Source organism: Pleurodeles waltl, chromosome 4_1 (genome assembly GCF_031143425.1).
Source record: "Pleurodeles waltl isolate 20211129_DDA chromosome 4_1, aPleWal1.hap1.20221129, whole genome shotgun sequence".
In the NCBI taxonomy this organism is placed as follows: domain Eukaryota; kingdom Metazoa; phylum Chordata; class Amphibia; order Caudata; family Salamandridae; genus Pleurodeles; species Pleurodeles waltl.
Genome location: NC_090442.1, coordinates 821635540 through 821655542, shown reverse-complemented (window position 1 = coordinate 821655542; position 20003 = coordinate 821635540). Strand labels below are relative to the sequence as shown.

Sequence of the window (20003 nt, the reverse complement as noted above, 5' to 3'; positions counted from 1 at the left end):
TCAACTTTACTAAAAGATGTATTTTTAAATTGTGAGTTCAGGGACCCCAAACTCCACATGTCCATCTACTCTCTAGGGGAATCTACACTTTAATCATATTTAAAGGTAGCCCCCATGTTATCCTATGAGAGAGACAGGCCTTGCAACAGTGAAAAACGAAGTTGGCAGTATTTCACTGTCAGGACATGTAAACCACATTACTATGGGGGTCATTCCGACTTCTGCCGCCCGCCTGGCGGGAGCCGCCAGAAGACCGTACCGCAGTCAAATGACCGCGGCGGTCATTCTGACTTTCCCGCTGGGCCAGCGGGCGACCAAGTCGAATTTACAGTGTAAAAAAATACACTTACAGACACTGCAGTGGCAGGTCTGAGACATGATTACAGGGTTACTTGTGTAGGTGGCACAACCAGTGCTGCAGGCCCACTAGTAACATTTGATTTATAGGCCCTGGGCACCTCTAGTGCACTTTACTAGGGACTTAACAGTAAAACAAATATGCCAATCATGGAGAACCAATTACGTACACATTTTAAACAGGAGCTGTAACCGGACGTCTCCGGACGCCGGTTCTCGTGACATTGTGCCGAACGCCATTAAGGGGGCCCGACACACTCGTGAGGGACGCAAGCCTGTGACGTCAGACGCCTTCGGCGTCTGGACGACAACCGAAAGAAAAGACGGACCAAAGGGAGAGTGAGAGGAGGAGACAGAAGTAGACGCTCGACGAGCGTGGCCGGAGGAAAAGGAAACCCGGACGCCGAGGACGGAAAGGAAGGACCCCGTCGAAGGAGCAGAGACCCCGAGAGAGAGAGAAAGGCACCGGGGCACTCCCGCCCCCGTCGGGGAGAAGCCGGGAGACTGCCAAAGTGCCGGCCGCGTCCCCGGAGGGGCGTGGCCACCTCAGGTACGTTCGTACCACAGCTGGGGCTTTGCGAGAGGGTGGTTATTAGGAAAAGGGGGGGATAAGGGAAAGAAAGGGAGGTCCTGCAGGGAAGGGGAGACCATATGACAGAGAGCCCTAAAGTGAACCTAACCTCACAAGGAAACCAACCGCCAGAGGATTCCTACATAGAAGGGAAAGTCTGAGAACACCTATAGGGGGAACCACAACTTAAAAGACAGTTAAACCCTCACTTCCCTTCACTTATACCTATTTCCCCCCCCCACCACCCTACTAACCCTATATACTTACCTCATATATATATCCCACTTACCTGTTTTGTTATCCTTGTTTCTATTTCTTTGGAGAGCCTGGCCCACTGACGTAGAGGAAGATCGGAGACCTTCCCAAAGCTGGACCTGGTCACTTATGGACTATCATCAAAACCCTGAAAGAGAAGGAAAAAGGGGACTTTTGTTAATTATTTTGGGACTGCAAGTACGTTATCCTTGTGAACAAGAAACAGGGGATGAAAAAACCATCCTTAAAACCAAAGCACAAATAAATTAGATAAATCCCCCACCTTCTGCGCCTGTTATATTATTCCAATATCCCTTTTTATTGCTTCAGGGATAAAGAACCCATTACAGTGGTGTCAGAAGTGGGATATTGGAACAACTTCAGGTAACCAAAGACGATGGAGGGCACACCCACCCTATCAGAGATGATGCAGCAGCTAGCCGCAGGGCAGAGACATCTGCAAGTAGTGTGGGAAGAGCAACAGAAGGAGGCTAAAGTGGAAAGGGAGGCCCTACAAAGCGCTCTTAAAAGTCAGGCCACTATCATGGCCAACAATCAGTTGGTCCATGAGACTGCAATCAAAAACCTCACGGACACTATTGCCGCCACCCGGGTGCATCCGAACATACCCAGTTCGGTCCTGCAGCGATATCAGGAAGACGAAGACCCGGATGCCTTTTTCACAAATTTCGAGCAGGTTGCTACTTCCGCCACCTGGCCCCAGGATAGGTGGGGCCAATACATCGCCCCGCTATTGACAGGAACTCTCCAAGCGGCTTATCAAGCGGTAAACCCAGGCGGAACGACACCCTATCAGGATATTAAGAAGAGTATCCTAGAGCGGGTGGGGTTTGATACAGAACATTATCGGGTCCGGTTTAGGAAAGCCAAATGGGGACCCTCCGAGAATCCCCGGGCCCTATATTTTCGAATTAAGGACTTAGGACTCAAATGGCTAGGTCCCATTGGGACCAATAGGGAGGATATCATTGAGGTTGTTCTCTTGGAACAATATCTAGATGCCCTACCTACCAATACCTGTAATTGGATCAAGCAACACCCAAGTCCAGATACTAACACCACTATTGAATTAGCCTGTGCCTTTCACCGCTCCCTCGAGTTCTAAATCCCTCCCGTACGGCCAACACTTAACCCCAGCCGACAGAACCTCGGGCCCTCCCCATCCCTAGGGCGAAAACCAACCGAGGATCCGGGAAAATTTCGAGGACCAGAAAGACCCTATATGCAACAACCCCAGTGTTTTAGCTGTGGAGAGTGGGGACATATCGCCCGGGTTTGCCCGCTGAAAACGGAAAAATCAGAACCGATGGAAATAGGAGTCACTAGGGGGAGAGTCTTCTATACAGGGGGAAAGGAAACCCGATACAAGAAGAGACTTGTTATTAATGGAAGAACCACAGTGGCGCTCATCGACTCAGGTTGCAGTCAATCTGTAATTCGTGCTGATTTATTGGAAAAAAAACCTTTTGCTTCAGGACTTACGGTATCCATATGTTGTATTCATGGAGATACGAGAGAATACCCCCTAATCTGGACAACCTTGTCCTGGGACGGAAAAGAAGTCCCCATAAGGATGGGGGTGGTGGAACGACTAGTTGAAGAAGCCATCATAGGAACCGACTTCCCTGACTTTTCGGAACTTCTTGACAGTACAAAAGATTCTGAAGACATGAGTACATGGTGGGAAATCGCTCCTTTTTCTAGTACGCCTTTAACCCCACCGGTGGTTAGATACCGACCCTCCCGAAAAGAAAAAAGAGAAACCCGAAAAGTCTATGCACAAGGAAACATGAGCACAAATATGGTAATTACAAAGGTCCTTACTCTTACTGACCTTCCCCCATTCCGTAGTTCTCAAAGAGAAGATCCAAGTTTGATCCATGCCTGGAAAAGTGCCCGACCCCGGAACCCCCAAGACAAAAGCCCTTCTTTTACCATAATCAAAAATCTGTTATACCGTGTCACTGGTAATAACCGAGAAGAAAAGAAGCAGCTATTAGTCCCCGAACCTTATAGACCACAAGTCCTACACCTAGCCCATAGCCAGCCGGGGGGGGGGGTCACTACGGCAGGGAGAAAACAGAAGAATATCTATTGAGGAAGTTTTACTGGCCAGGGGTCTTTTCACAGATTAGGAGGTTCTGTCAACAATGTCCTAAATGCCAAATGATTGATCCTGGTCCCAAAAGAAGAGCTCCCTTGCAACCGTTGCCCATTATAGACATCCCTTTTTCAAGAATAGGCATGGACATTGTAGGCCCTCTCCTACCTTCTTTTAGAGGATACCGTTATATACTAGTATTGGTAGACTATGCCACCAGATACCCAGAAGCCATCCCACTCAGCAGTATTAACTCCAAGAGCGTAGCCCATGCAATGATAGGGTTCTTCTCCCGAATAGGCTTTCCCCGAGAAATCTTAACAGACCAAGGTACCCAGTTCATGTCCAACTTGATGTCACAAATATGTCAACTTCTGGGGATCAAACAGTTACGGACAGCGGTTTATCATCCTCAAACGGATGGTTTGGTGGAAAGGTATAACCGCACTCTGAAAACTCTCCTAAAGAAATCTATTTCAGAGACAGGTAAGGACTGGGATAGAAAACTCCCCTTAGTGTTATACGCTATCCGGACCCATGAGCAAGCATCCACGGGCCATAGTCCATTTGAATTATTGTTCGGACGACAGCCCAGGACCTTGTTAGATATGGCTGCAGAGTTATGGGAGGAGGAGGATGGAGAAAAATCCCTCTTAGAGTATACCCAGGAGTTAAAAACCAACATCCAAACTGTGTGGGAAAATGTAAGGGAACATATGGAGAAGGCTCAAGAAAAGCAGAAGAGATATTACGACAGGAATACCACGTTAAGGACCTTTTCCCTAGGTGATAAGGTGTTAGTGCTTCTCCCCAGTTCAGACAACAAGTTGCTGGCAAAGTGGCAGGGACCCTATAAAGTGATAGGGGTAATAACACCCGTGACCTATAAGGTCCAGCTCACAGATAGTCCCAACCGGTCACAGATCTTTCATGTCAATCTATTAAAAAAGTGGGAAGAGCCACAGGGAGAACCAACCAGGGGATGCCTAGTTAACACCGTTAAAGAATTGGAGATAGGGTGGTGTCCCACTGAGCATCCTAGCGGATCCGAGGTGCCTCCCATAAATAGCGAAATCTCGATCCAACAGAGTGAGCAATTAGCCCAGCTCCTCCATGATCATGCCCATGTGTTCTCCTCGATACCTGGCAAGACCAAGCTGGTGCATCATCAAATCATAACCCCACCTGGCAAGGTCATACGCCTACGGCCATATCGTATCCCTGAAGCTAGAAAGATCCTGGTAGAAAACGAAATAGAAAAAATGTTAGACCTAGGCGTTATAGAGCCTTCCCAGAGTCCCTGGTGTTCACCGGTGGTATTAGTGCCAAAGCCAGATGGGTCTATACGTTTCTGTATTGACTTTAGACAAGTCAATTCTATATCCCAGTTTGACACATATCCCCTTCCAAGGGTGGACGAACTCTTAGAGAAGTTGGGAAAAGCTAAGTACATGTCTACCCTCGACTTGACCAAAGGCTACTGGCAGATTCCCTTGACGCCAGAAGATAAAGAGAAAACGGCCTTCGCTACTCCCTCTGGGTTATACCATTTTAATGTTCTCCCTTTCGGGTTACATGGGGCACCCGCCACCTTCCAGCGTCTCATCGACACCATTCTACGACCTCATACCAGGTACGCTGCCGCGTATCTGGATGATATCGTTATCCACAGCGAGACTTGGGAGGACCACTTGACACATTTAAACAAAATCTTTACAGCGTTACGAGGGGCTGGATTAACAGCCAACGCCTCCAAAAGCCGGTTGGCGTTCAATGAGATCTCTTATCTAGGATATCATATAGGGAAAGGTATACTTCGACCACAAATGAATAAAGTTGAAGCCATCCTACGGATAGAGACACCCACAACGAAAAAGGAGATCCAGTCATTCTTAGGCTTGGTAGGCTATTATCGAAGATTTATACCCCATTATTCCACCGTGGCCGCCCCCCTAACCGATCTCCTGAGGAAAGGACAGCCAAAGAATATCACGAATTTAAACCCAGTACAGTCCCATAGTTACCATACCCTACAAAGGTATCTCACTACCCAACCAATTTTAAAATGTCCTGACTTCACTATCCCCTTTCACCTCCAAACGGATGCCTCAGACGTGGGTCTGGGGGCCGTACTTTTCCAGAAAGATGAGAGTGATATTAGTCACCCCGTGGTCTTTATTAGCCGTAAACTTTTTCCCAGGGAGAGAAACTATCCCATTATTGAACGAGAATGTCTCGCCATCAAGTGGGCACTTGAGAGCCTCCAATATTACCTCCTAGGAAGATCCTTTCTATTATATACGGATCACGCTCCCCTCACCTGGCTCTCGAGATATAAGAATACTAACAGCCGCATATTGAGATGGTTTATGGAGCTTCAACCTTTCTCCTTCCAGGTTTGCCATCTCCCTGGTGATCTTATGGGACAGGCTGACTATTTGTCCCGGTTCCCGGGACCTTTGGGTCTCGAACATCCCCATTCATGGGAGGGGATGTGTAACCGGACGTCTCCGGACGCCGGTTCTCGTGACATTGTGCCGAACGCCATTAAGGGGGCCCGACACACTCGTGAGGGACGCAAGCCTGTGACGTCAGACGCCTTTGGCGTCTGGACGACAACCGAAAGAAAAGACGGACCAAAGGGAGAGGGAGAGGAGGAGACGGAAGTAGACGCTCGACGAGCGCGGCCGGAGGAAAAGGAAACCCGGACGCCGAGGACGGAAAGGAAGGACCCCGTCGAAGGAGCAGAGACCCCGAGAGAGAGAGAAAGGCCCTGGGGCACTCCCGCCCCCGTCGGGGAGAAGCCGGGAGACTGCCAAAGTGCCGGCCGTGTCCCCGGAGGGGTGTGGCCACCTCAGGTACGTTCGTACCACAGCTGGGGCTTTGCGAGAGGGTGGTTATTAGGAAAAGGGGGGGATAAGGGAAAGAAAGGGAGGTCCTGCAGGGAAGGGGAGACCATATGACAGAGAGCCCTAAAGTGAACCTAACCTCACAAGGAAACCAACCGCCAGAGGATTCCTACATAGAAGGGAAAGTCTGAGAACACCTATAGGGGGAACCACAACTTAAAAGACAGTTAAACCCTCACTTCCCTTCACTTATACCTATTTCCCCCCCCACCACCCTACTAACCCTATATACTTACCTCGTATATATATCCCACTTACCTGTTTTGTTATCCTTGTTTCTATTTCTTTGGAGAGCCTGGCCCACTGACGTAGAGGAAGATCGGAGACCTTCCCAAAGCTGGACCTGGTCACTTATGGACTATCATCAAAACCCTGAAAGAGAAGGAAAAAGGGGACTTTTGTTAATTATTTTGGGACTGCAAGTACGTTATCCTTGTGAACAAGAAACAGGGGATGAAAAAGCCATCCTTAAAACCAAAGCACGAATAAATTAGATAAATCCCCCACCTTCTGCGCCTGTTATATTATTCCAATATCCCTTTTTATTGCTTCAGGGATAAAGAACCCATTACATGAGCGCTTGCAGTTTAGCACTGGTTAGCAGTGGTAAAGTGCCCAGGGTAACAAAAGCAGTAAAATCAGAGTCCAGCACACATCAACAACCTGGGGAACAGAGGCAAAAAGTTAAGGGAGACCACGCCAAGGATGAAAAGCCTAACAGACACATTGACTCCACATGCATACAAGCAGATTGGCAAAAATGCATCTTGTGATGTTCACACAGTGGGTCAACAACAATAGTAGTAGCCAAATCACAATCATTGACCCATAGGCATTGAGTTATTGTGGTGAGTTGCGTCGCCTTGCTATCCTCTCTTGACGCAAAACATGCCTAAACTGGGTAATACATAATTGTATCCCACACGTTTGGCCATCTATTGCGTAAGTGAAGCATGAAAATCCGGTACATCAAGTAGAGGATCATGGTCCGCAGTAGTATGATCTGTCACATGTGCCTATACACCGTAATGCCCAATGTGGGTGCAATCAGCCTATCTCTGTATTTTCACAACTGTCATGTCCCATTAAAAATGAGAAATGACCCAAACCCTGTTTATGACAGAAATTTTAACGCATATGCATCAAAAAAAGACGCACATCTGTCTAAAAATTATGCACATGCGTCAAAATATGATGCACAATGCCCTGAAACATCCATTGGGACTGAGCGGTAATTCCCACGCTGTCCCCCCAGATATTGGTTAAGTATAACACATATTTAACAATATGGATGCAGGATTATTTCTTATCATGTGCGTAAAGAAAATGACACAGAGACTGTAAGCGTCATTATATTTTGATGCATAACAAGCAAAACGCACCACATTTGAGGCAGGAAGTAATGTAATAGGATATCCTGTTTACAGATTGGGTACAGTGGGTGTACTTTCACTTTCACTTTGCAGACTGTGATATTTCCTGACTGTGTGGCTGTGTATAGACTTCTCTCTTTGTGCAATTTGTGATTTTGTCTCTAGTGTGATCTTTAAAGTGTCTTTTTGTCTATAATAACTGTCTGTGGTATCCTGTCTGAGTTTTTTTGTGGTCATATGTGTTGTCAACATTTGTCTTTGTTGTGTTGAAAGTCTGTTGTGGGTAGTGGTGGTTTAGGTATAGTTGTGCTGTGTTTGTAGTTATTTAGCATTTTCCTGTCCTACTTTCCCTCTATTCTCCTTTGTTACCCTTTATCCCCTCTTTATTTTTGGTGCAATATTGTTGGGTAGGCCTCGTCTTGGCAGGATGGGAGAGGAGGAGCTGGGTGGGTTTATTTGGCTGGTGTGCCACTTCCTACCCCTGATGATAGAGGCAGGTGGTCGTGTGATCCAAGCCTATCACACAGAGGCAAGGAGGCTCCGGTGGGCAAAGGTGTTGTACCATCTGCAGAGAATATACAAAACACTACAAAATGACCACCAGCTGAAGCACCGCTGGGCTGACCTTGTAGCCACGGAGCATGATCTGCTGGGCCACCTGGGGATTGTGATTTTTGGTTTTGTTGTTGAGTACAAACCAGAGTAATATGCACGTTTAAATGCTCTGTGGTGACAGTAGCTGATTTTTTCAAATTCTGCCGGCAATGTTTTTTAACATGTAGAGTGCTAGTGAAACATACAGGGCCATATTTCTACTTTGTTAGCACCGCGATTGCGACCTGTTTTGAAGCAAGAGCGGAGCAAACTTACAAAATACAATCGTATTTTGTAATTTTGCGCCGCCTTTGTGTCAAACAGCAACACAAATGTGGTGCAAAATATGTATAGATATGGGCCACAGTTGCCTGTGAGGTATACAAATTTCCTACACATTACCTTCATTTGTTGACGCAACAGCTAGACTAACTTTCTAAACACAACAGGAGCCTGAAAATTAGTGCTGGCTTCACGTCAATTGATGATGGCAATGTGGCTCAAACATATGTTTCATGTGTGGTCGTTGAGTGTATCAGGAAACATATCTTGGAAATCCAGACATTTTACTGAAATATTGTGTCCCTCAATTGTTTTCGGATGTATGTCTGAACTGGATTCTGACACATGCGTAACAATTTATAGCTTACCTCAGGTAATATCTTAGACTGATATTTTGAGTTTGTAGTGCCACATTTCAATTAGGGATGGCTGGCAAAAGGTATGCACACAGGTTCATATCTATATGGTTGGTGAAACTCACCATAGCTGTGGCACATCAAAGGAAGAAAATGATACACATTGAGGGCTAACAACTGTCCCTAGGCCCTCTGTACATTGTACTTGTGTGTCTAAAATTGGTCTTAGTCACAATGTCTGGGTGACTGGTATTGCAGTCCTCACGGAAAGTGGCTTTGGATGTCTCTCATGGATACACATGATGGGAGGAATACACTCCATGATTTTGTCTGCTCACTAATGAAGGAGCATGTTTGGCACCACATGATATTTAGGGCCACTGCATTTGTGCGGATATGTGTGTATCACTCACTGAAGTCCACAGGTCTGTACATGTTTGCAGTGGTATGTAGGATGCAGTATCATCATGTCTGAGAGGCTTTACTTTCTGAGTCAATATTACACATAGTATTTGTATTTTGAAGTGTTATACAGTGCACAGACATTGAGCACATTTCTCCCTTCCATGCCTTACAGGTGGACCTGCACCTTACATTATTGGAGAGGTGGCTCGATTTGCGGACCCAGACATCTCCAGTAAGTGTTGATATTTCTGTTCTGTGTTGTGTTTGCTGCTGATGTGTGATTGACTCCTGTGTGTTGGGCACATAGCAAGGTGTGATGCGCTGGTCAATTATCTGTTTTGTTCCTTGAGTGGAGTATCATTTTATCACCATCTTTGAGTTAGCCAACCCTTATCGTATTGTCATATTTTGGAATTCTAGGTCAGTCCTGTAAGCACGGCAATGTGAATAGGGATGAGTTATGAGGATAAAACTTGAAATCAGAAAATGTAGCAGTGGACCACATTAGTTAATTAGTCAGCCAGTCAGACCCTGATTCTCCCAGAATATGGATGCCAAAGTCTTACCCACAGACATCAGCTTCCCCATTCACTAATGAACATGTTGGACTGTATGTTTAACTTCCTAGCAGCATGTAGCTCCACATGTTGTGCTACAAGTATGAGGCACTTGAGTACAATGGCCTAGGTGTGCATGCAGCTCATGGCCAGAGGTGTGCTGGCATCTATCTGTTTGTTGTAAGTCATGGCTTACTGGTAGGAAATGATATAGACAATGGTCTGCATTTCCAAAGATAAGTGTTTCTGGGATTATCCAAGGTTTGGGTGTATGCTATTTGGAGTTACTCCTTACCTGTGGTGTGCTGGTCAAACCCATGTGCAGCTTTCCAAAGCTTTATGGGTGTCCTTGTTAGAAATTATTAGTTGCTTGTCCACCCCACCCCTCAGACACAGGTGTATGGTTGTGAATAGTGTACCTAGGACTGATGATCCAAGTTTGGTACACAGACATGTAAATCAGTAAATCACTTGTCCAAACCTAGGATACCCACTCATGATTAGCACATGCATTCTATACTGGCAATTTACAACTCGCAGATCTTGTGGCCCTAGATTACCATCCAGAACATAGAAATTTGTTGGCCTGTCAGTGGTGGAGGATATGCAGCATGATTTGTACCTGACAACTAGCAGAACTATGATGCCAAAGTCATTCCAGTTGTTGCCCATCTTGTAGGGGTTGGATGTGCTATTTGATGATGGGACATTTGTAGACTGGCTTGCCATGTACTTACTCAGGGACTATCAGTGATCTGTATGATGATATGGGCTGTTACAGGTACATTAGATGTATTGTCTGATTTACTTCTTGAGCCATTTCACACAATGAAGTACCTAATGTTTGGTTTTCTATTTGTCTTAACCGCTGCCAGTATGACTCCCATCCAGCTTTGAGAGTTTCAACGCAGGGCAATGCGTTACCGCCATATTCTTGATGTGGAGTCTGGGTACCGCAACATGGCAAGATGATATCACCATGAAAGAGTCTCCGGAGTGGGAGGGCATTTGCGCAAGGGGGCCCTTCCGTGTCCACCACAGCCACCACCACCAGCACCACCACTACCACCCAGTTGGCACCAACAGCTGCTGGGACCTTTGCTGGACCATCTACAGCAACAGCTCCAGGACCAGTCACAGCACCACCTGCACCTCAGCCTCCGGACATGGCATCAACAAGGGCCCATACTTCCTTGATTGGCACCCAGACCACCCCTGCTGCAGCCATAGACCCTGCAGCTTTTGCCCAGATGCAAAGGAACGTGGACCGTGTCCTACGGAAAATGACCAGACTGCAGCAGGAGGTGGCACAAGTTAACCGGAGGGTGCGTGCCATTAAAAAGACCCTGAGGAGGGCCAACTTGTAGGCTTATACTCCAACATGATTCCCTCCCCTCCCTCCTCTTTCCTGGTTCTTTAACTAAGTGGATTTAGGGGGCTTAGTGTTAGGTTAGTATAGGCTGTTAGTTGAGTTAATAATAGTGGGTGGTGGGTGGGGGTTTCATTCTTTTTTCAACTGTTTTTTATTGTTTGTGTGGCAATGTTGGGGTTTTAAAGAATGAAAAAATAAAAAAAATAAAAATATATATATATTTGTTTAGTATTAGATAGTATGAATTTAGGTTAGTATCTGTTGTCCTCCATGTGTCCTGTCTTATAAGAGGGGTGGGGGTTAATGTTTAGATTGTTTTGTTAAATGTGATAAGTAAGTTTAGCTTAGGTTAGTTAGGGACAGTTGTGGGTAATGTGTAGTTAGGGTAGAATAGGTTAGGTTAGGTGTTTCCCATGGTTTTAGCTTCTGTTTTTACTGTTTAACAAATATCTAGGTAACCCTTTACAGTATGTGTCACATGCTTGTAGATCAGGGCCATGGCATGAGTGAACAGTGTCTCTTTTGTATTAGCTTTTGTGTCCCATGCTGCAACCATATCCCAACTGAGCTGTTACATTGGCAGCTACACCAAAGCTACTTAGCTAAGATTTGGCCATCCATTGCACCCAGCACTCACGGTCACTATGGATCCCAAAGTGTGGTTATTTTGTGCTGTATGTTTTCAATGTCGCATACTTTGCTACCAGATTTGGTATTGGGGACACTGTGTAAAGTCTGCCTGCAGCCTGATGTCCAAGCAAATCCTTTTAAGGTGAGTGGTAGTATGCGCTCATGTAGTATGGTATACATAACTCACACATATCATTTGTTACAATGTTCAGCACGGTTACTTATTTGTATGGAAACTCATACACATCCCTTCATGCTGTTTGGTGTGCGTTAGGTAAAAATTGGCGAAAATGTCTCATACCTAAGTTTTGACTTTCAGTAACAATCGAAGGCACTATTTTCTGGCTTAGACATCCCTTGAGGAGGCGTTATTCTGTACAACACAGCATTTTGGTGGATAGTTTATATTTTGCTCAGAAATAACTCTTAGGGAGGGCAGATGATGGTATAATGCAGGCCACTGTGCATAGTTATCAGCCAAGAATTGTTCAGGTCAGGTGTATAGACAATCAAAGATCCTTGAGCTGAGGTTAACATCACTGATGGCCATCACGGTTGATGTGTCACATTACACAGAGACAAAGTTGTTCTGTAAGTGCTATTTATTTAATAGTGCTATATGTACATTGTCCATGATTGTGAGTCCATTAGTGTGACATCTTCCATTGTGATGCTACACAAGTGCAAAAGGACATGTCATTGGGCATGCTGGGGTGAAGTGTCAGACAGTTCAGAGGGACAGGATTTGCCAATCAGTTGGTGAGAGACAATATCAGGGCATGCTGACATGATAAACAGTGGGTTGAAGAACAGTGCTTGAGTACAGTTGTTGCAAGACTGGCATGTTACAAAGCACAGGACCTTGGTAATAGGTGGCCATGTGGCAGGGACTAGTGCTACTCTTACGGGTGAATGTGATCTGCTCCACGTCTTCATCTTCTGATGTGTGTGTAGTCTCCTCTACCCTTAGTGGTGGTGGTTGTGAAGGGGCAACACACACCTCAGTGTTTGAAGACGTGGAATCAGACATCCCGGCAGCTTCTAACTGTGGGGGTCTTAAGGGCAGTACTGCAGCAAGGAGGAGCTGCCGGTTCTTAAGAATAGCAGCCACATCACGGTGGAAGACAGCCAGGTCGGCCCTGAGGGGTTCAATATTGCATTCGTGCACGCGTTGACAGGATTGTTGTTGTAGGTGTTTCGTCAACTCTATTACAGCTGTGCTGATTTCCTTCAACCATTTTTCAACTTCCTGCAAGATTGTTGTTTGCACTTGCATAGCTGCTGCCTGTTCTTCAGTTGACATCATGCACAAATGCACCCCCTCTATTCTGGCTGCCATAGTTTGCATCGCTACCCACACCTCTTTGGCCAGCTCCCGCTGTACTCTAACTACAGTTCGCTCAAAGCTGGTGCCAAGGTCGCCATAGTCCTCAGCTGTGTAGGAGCTGGCAGGTCGTACAATTGGGGTGGTGGGTGGGTCCTCTGTGATGGCTGCTGTATCCATGCTTGTGACTGAAGGTAGGCTCTGGAGGGTTCTAAGGACATCTTGGAGGGTCTGCTGGCTGATGTTTGTCAGCTCATCATCCATGTCATCAGGGAAGTCCAGGACAGGCATATCCGCAGGAGAGACATCGTCCTCTGCAATGAGATACAGTACAATTAGTGTGTCTGTGTTGTGGGCTTTGTAATGTGACATGTCTGTCTTACGATTATTTTAACATTTGATCTTGGTTCCTCTTCATTGTTCCTGTCTTTCATATTAGCATTCTTCCAGGCCTATGCCCCCCCTGCATGTCACATGTATGGTGGTCAGTTTGTGGACTTGTCAACATCCCATCCTCTAGGTGTTGGTTCAGGCCAAATTGTGAAATGCCACCTTCTTGTCCTACTCAACCCTCCGTCTACTTCCATTCTTATGGTGAGGCCTTTCACTGGCTGTGGGTGCTCTGATGGCACAAGCACCACACTTAACAATCTGGACCTGCCCCAGTCTCTGATCTTTCACATCCACCTATATGTAGTTGAGATGTAGCATATACTATGCCTAGCTTTGTTATGACACAATATGGATGTCAGCATTGGTAATGTGTACTGCTGATGTTGGGGAATGTGTGGTACATTGGATTGCACTGATAGTCGTAGCAGTGTTCTATTTCCGCCTCTGACTGTGCAGGTGTATTTCTGTAACCCCCTCAATGCTTTTGTCTGAGCAGTATAACATTTGGGATGTTGCATGGTGTCATTGGAGCGATTGTGCCCCAGGCACAGGGTGGACCCTGACATATGCAGCATGGGTATTGGATTAGTGCTCTGTACCTCCTAATGTTAATGACAATGGCTGATGTTTGTAGCAACTTTGGACAATCACATTTGACAGGATTGGAACATTTGTCTTGATCTCATGGGATTGATAACATTGTCATCCTGAACCCTCTTATTTGGGTGTGTTTGATCCATGGGGACGTTACTGCCATTAGATACTTGACTTGCACACACAGCAGAGGCGGTAGTGGTAACTGTTGTCAATGTTACATTCCACTTGCAGGTATGGCCAGAGGTTGTTAATTGGGCTCTAGTTAATGTAGGGAGAATACTGGCTGACGTGTGACGGACTGCCAGTTTGACATTGTTCCTGTCCTCCTGGCCTGGCTTTACCTTTGCAACATCCTTGGCATGGCAGCATACCCCCATGCAAAGGTTGTTGGTGTTGTGTAGTAGTTTGCCCAGGTTTCCTCAGAACGGGCCATGCCCCCGTGCCGTGCCCCTTTACCCATTCCACTCCCTGAATATCATGACTTACATGCATTTTGTAGTAGGTATGTCCACCCCCCCTGCTTACAGTTAACATTTGTGCATTTTAATTCCCCATGTGACTTACCCTGCATGTGCGTTGTCTCCTGGTAGTCTGCGCTGTCCTGTCCTTGAATCCCTGTGACGATCTCCTCAGGGATGACGGCTGCCAACATCTCCTCCATGTGGTCCAGTCTACAGTGCTGCCTTCCTGTTCCTGGCCATCTTTTCCTTACTTCTGCGCTTACAGTCATGACAGCGTTTCTTGCACTCAATGACTGTGCTCCGTACTTCTGCCACACTGTTGATCTTGTCAACAATTTGTTGCCATATTGCCTCTCTCTGACGGCTAGGCAACTTTGAGGTGACAAACAGTTGGTGCTGGTTTTCTGTCACCTCTTTAACCAGAATTTCCTGCTCCTCTGCACTGAAGCAACACTTTCTTTTCTTCTTCTCCCTGTCCTGGGTCTTGTGTGGGTCCCCCTGTCTGGTTCCTGGTCTCTTGTCATCTTCCTGTGGTCTGTGCAAGCATCTGGGATCCATTTTGGCTCTCCTATGCATATTTTGCAATGTTTGAAGCATCATAAACCGGCTCACAGTCATTTTCGCCGCGTTAACGTCGTTTTCCTTTACAACGTGACGCAGTGGTTTGAGTAAATAAAATGACTCACACCTGTGGTTTGCGCCGCCGTGCGTCAAAGTATATATTTGACGCCCACACAGCACAATGAAATGGCGTTAGCCGGCGGTAATATTTTTGACGCAAAACTGCATCTGTGCAGTTTTGCGTCAAAAAGTATAAATACAAGTATAAATATGGCCCATGGTTTGTTTACTCCCTGGTACACCAGTTGTGTGAGAATCTCTCTCATTGGTGCTTTAGCTTCATGTTTAATTGGGTATTGAGGTTGGACCTATGGATAAGATCAAATTATATGGTAGGGAGAGTCTTTATCCAACCCTATGTAGTTGAGATACAGCCCGGGAGCCTGAGCCAAAGCCCAATCGGCCGGCATAGGCTTCCTTTGCAAGGTTTGGAACTAGGACTGAGAAAGAAGGTAAAATTGCATTTTCCCATTGTGGGAGCATGCAGATGAATTCAGGTCGGCAATCTTTTTCTGTTGATGAAATATCATAATTTAGTGTTAATTTTCTCCAGATGATCATTATATATTGGTTGCTCAATGTCTCCCTCAATTTGAATATTTCTTCTTTATACCCTGTTGGGTGGGGACACGCACCTGTCTGTTTTGACTTCAAGGAAGTCATTAGTTGGTGTTACATCCAGAAGATCAATAAGACTCTGGTGACATATCGTGACCTCTGATGCACTGTCTAGCAGGGTCCCCGCCCACGTCATATTCTTGAACAACATTCTCAGTACGAGTGGCATCTTTAATTGAAATTTATGCACCCTTTTTCTTTTTCAATTGTGACGTTTTCTGTGGAAGTTTCCTTTCTTGTGAAAGTCTCTGAGAAACATTGTGAATGTTTTTTTGGCTTCAAATAGTCACTTTGGTGTTCTGACCGTCCTCCTCTGTCACTCCATTTATTTGGTGTGTCCTGGAAAGAACAAGATGGATGACTGTCAATATACTGAGATCTCTCTGGTGTTTTTTAGGTATCCCTATTTTCAAGGTTGTATCTTTTTTCAACGATCTCCAGAGGAGATTCTCCTCTTTGCGGTCTTCTATCTTTATTTTGTTTTGGTTTATCCCAGAGTTTTTTAGAGCCCTCTTGTGCTTGCTTAGTACCCTCCTTAGTGAAGATACTCTGTTGTTTTGGTTTAGTTGGTCTGTCCCCCAGACAATCCCGACCTATACTACTATAAGTTTCAGAAATAATCTTTGGCAGCTCATGCTCCTGATCCCACTGAGGAACCTCCCAGAGCCATTGGTGTATTGCCAGTGCTGCTGCTTCCCCTTAAATATTGCTCAAAGTTATTGAGTAGACTGTTTCAAAATTGTGCATCAGTTTCATCCCCAAGTTCAGGGCAGGGGCTGCCCCATGTGCATTTTGAATTTGTTTTAACACTTCTGGGAAATTCTCATGTGTTGGTGTACCAGGTGTGGTGGTGTATATTGTGGCAAAGACTGTGCCCCAGGTGGATAAGTCCTCAATTGAAGGAACCATCTCAAATGACAAGCACATTGCGATAATTCTATATTTATTTTGGGGTCCTGTATGGTAAAACACTGTTTATAGCTAATTTGTTTTTTGCGCAACCCAGAAGAGAATCTTCTCCTGCTCAGTGAGCGCTCTGCCCATTATTGAATTTTGTGGATTATTGATTTATAGCTGGAGCAGCCCTCATTGGGGTGATGTTTTGAGTCTGCATTACTAATTGTATTAATTGTCTATATGTTGCTACTAGCTAATTGTATGGTATGCGTACTTCTGCCACTGACAGAGTTTGTACATTGGGATGTGGTATGTACATGGACAATGTTGGCTATGTTGGACTTTCAATGTTTAAAGGGCTTAAACTAATGGGTTGTATTACATGTGGAAGGCCACCAGTCTTGGGTCCTCTTTTCAATCCCGACGGTCTTCTTCGAGGTTACTCCGGGCCAAAGACCCCAACCGTATCATGACTGCTGGCAGCCCTCTGCCCTTTTTCTGACAGAGAGCCACCACCAGCCATACTGACGGTCGGTGGTGAAGTTGAGGCTGCTCCACCTCCACCGCCACATCATCAGAACGCCACCCACCGAATTACATCTCAGTATTCGGCATGGTGGTGTTCTGGTGACGGGGTGCTGGTGGCAGAGCAGCCCCCATGGATCCTGTTCCCTCCCGCAGCATCACCGGAACAGGTGAGGTGATGGTCCGTTAGGGGAGTGGGTGGTGGGGTGTTGTGTGCTGTGTGCGTGCATGGGGGTGTGCGTGTGAATGTGTAGAGTGGTTGTGTGAGTGCGTGTATGCATGCGTGGGTGTATTGTGTGTATGGGAAATGTGACTCATATGTCTGTGTGCATGTGTGCATGTATGTGTGTGTGTATGTGTATGACTGGTGTGAGCGTGCGTGTAGGGGGTTGTGGGGGTGTTTCTGTGGGGGGAAGAGGGAGGGTGTCCTACCACCTTTGGGGGGTTATGGGTGTTGGCGGAGGACTAAGAGGAGGGGGGGAGGGAGAGGGAGACCCCACTCAGTGCCAGGGAACGAATTCCCTGGCACTGATAGTGCCTACCACCATGGATTATGTGGCGGTACAAAACCCCACGAAATCCATGGCGGTATGCGGGGTCCTGACACCGCCGACGGTCTAGTGACAGCTGCCGGGCTGGAGACCGAAGTCCCCAGTCCAGCGGTCATTACCACCCTGGCGGTCAATGTGTAAAAGTGGCGGTTACCGCCATGCTTGTAATTCAGATTTTGTTTTCGCTGGCCTATTGGCGGTTTTACCACTGCTTTTACACTGACCGCTGAGTTGTAATGAGGGCCTTGGTGTTCCTGATACTTTTGAGACATTTCTAAGTATTGATCAGCTCTGTACTGTACAGGTATGTTCACTAATCTGTATGTATGAAATGTATTAGAGTCAGCGTTTATTTCTGGAAAGATGACTCATAAATAGAATATTTCAGTTCTATGTGCGTCCTGAGCTTTAACTACTGTGTAACAGGTTGTCTAGAGTTCTCTCAAATCTTTCCTGTACCACACGTGTGTGAATACTAATGCAGTCCCTCATTTATGGTTCAAAGTAGTTGCTGGGACACTCATCCTATGTTTGTGCTCAACTGCTATTGATGTATGACTGTAGATTATATTCCTACCACCTTTTACCTCATTCCATTTATTTATCCCTCTTCGGGCGACATCTCTGTTTGCAGTCTGCTTGCTGATTTGCCTGTTGGTGTAGTTGACAGTGGATGTTAAAACAAAATGGATGTACTTACACACCTGCTGGAGTATCGCAATACATATGTAACTTGGACATCTGTGTTTTGTAGACCTGTGTATTATATGTTTGTTCTTCAACATATTTGGCAATACTAACAATAAATAGACATGCACCATGACTTGTGGTTATAGGTGTTTATTTAGTGTAGCATTTCACAGTCCAGAGGAGTGGGGTAGTGGTCTAAGTGATGATCAGAGTCGGTGGTCCAGGTGTTAGGTTCATAGGTCCTGTGACCATTAGCTTCGGAATGATGTGACCTTGGTGTTGGAAAACCAACAGGGTATTACAGTGGCACAAAAAGGTGACATATCAGAAGAGGGATCACTTCCTGGTGGGGGATTGGTCTTGGCCAGGGGTCCTGCAGAATGTCTGGATGGGTGACATCTTTTACGGGGGGTTCCGCAGCTGCCGGGGTAGGGGTGCTGTTGTCCTGTGGGTCCTCCTGCTGTGCCTCCATTCCAGTAGCAGGTGCTGATGTTGAGGGCAGTGGTCTTGACTGACTACTGGACCTGCTGTTGGGTGGAGAATGTCTGCAGGATGCAGTTGAGTTCCTTGAACTTCCCTAATATGGAGGTTGTGGCGGCATTGTGTGCCTGCCACTGCTGCCTGGCCTCCTGTTGGTTTTCCTCCTGCAGCCTCTGTGTGTCCTGCAAAGTGGTGAGTATCTGGCCCAACTGGTCCTGGGTTTGCTGGTAGGCTCCCAGGACCCTGGAGACGTCCTCCTGGCTAGTTGTGTCCTGGACCTGCCTCTTCCCTTATCCCATGATTGTCCTCCCACTGGCCCTTGCCCCTGTGCCCCTGGTGCTGTGTGTCCCCTCCGACTGACACCAGGACAGTCATTGTCTTTGCTTTGCACCGTTGACTCCTGTCACTGTCCTGTGGGGCACACTGATGATTGATGTGACCTTCAGTCACAGGTATGGTATGCTGGGCTCTGCTGTGCACTGGCTGCCACAGGGGAGGTGGTTTGGGCTGTGGGCAGGGTAAGGCTGGTGGTGGTGGACTGACCACTCATGCTTGATGGGCCAGGTTCATTGTCTGAATCCAGAGTTGCATGTGGATCCTCCCCAATTGGTGCTGCTTCCAGGCCTGGGCTTCCTGTCACTGAGCTCCTCTGTTGTGTGTCAGTACTTGGGAGACCTGTGAGATGAGAGGTATTGTGTCACATGATATTATTTATGCAGTGACACACATGGTTGTATTCCCTCTTTCACCGTATTTGCAGGGCAGTACTGGCATTGACAGTTTGCAGTCCACTGCTTGTGTTCCCATCAGTGGAAGGTTGCAATGGTCCTAATATGCAGTACAGTTTACATTTGTCTTGATACTGTCATTTCCATGTACTGATGTGCACTCCTACCACATATTGGTGATGGGGAGTGACATGGTTTAACATGCAATTGCAGAGATGTTATATGGACGTAGCAGTCAGGCAAGGGTAGGGAGTGTTGCATTGTGGTAATTGTGTTACTTTCTGCTGTGTGAGGCATGCATGCACTAGGTTGGGCTGTGAGGGAATGGATTCAGT

General features: G+C 46.5%; 1 long non-coding RNA gene across 1 annotated transcript; it reads right to left on the bottom strand.

Moving 5' to 3' along the window:
• Positions 1–1217: 1217 nt before the first annotated feature.
• Positions 1218–6717, bottom strand: LOC138288588 (uncharacterized). Its single transcript, XR_011202478.1, has 2 exons — positions 6473–6717; positions 1218–1331 (listed from the first exon to the last, which is right to left on the bottom strand). It is a non-coding gene; the product is annotated as an uncharacterized lncRNA (long non-coding RNA).
• Between the last annotated feature and the right edge of the window lie 13286 nt (positions 6718–20003).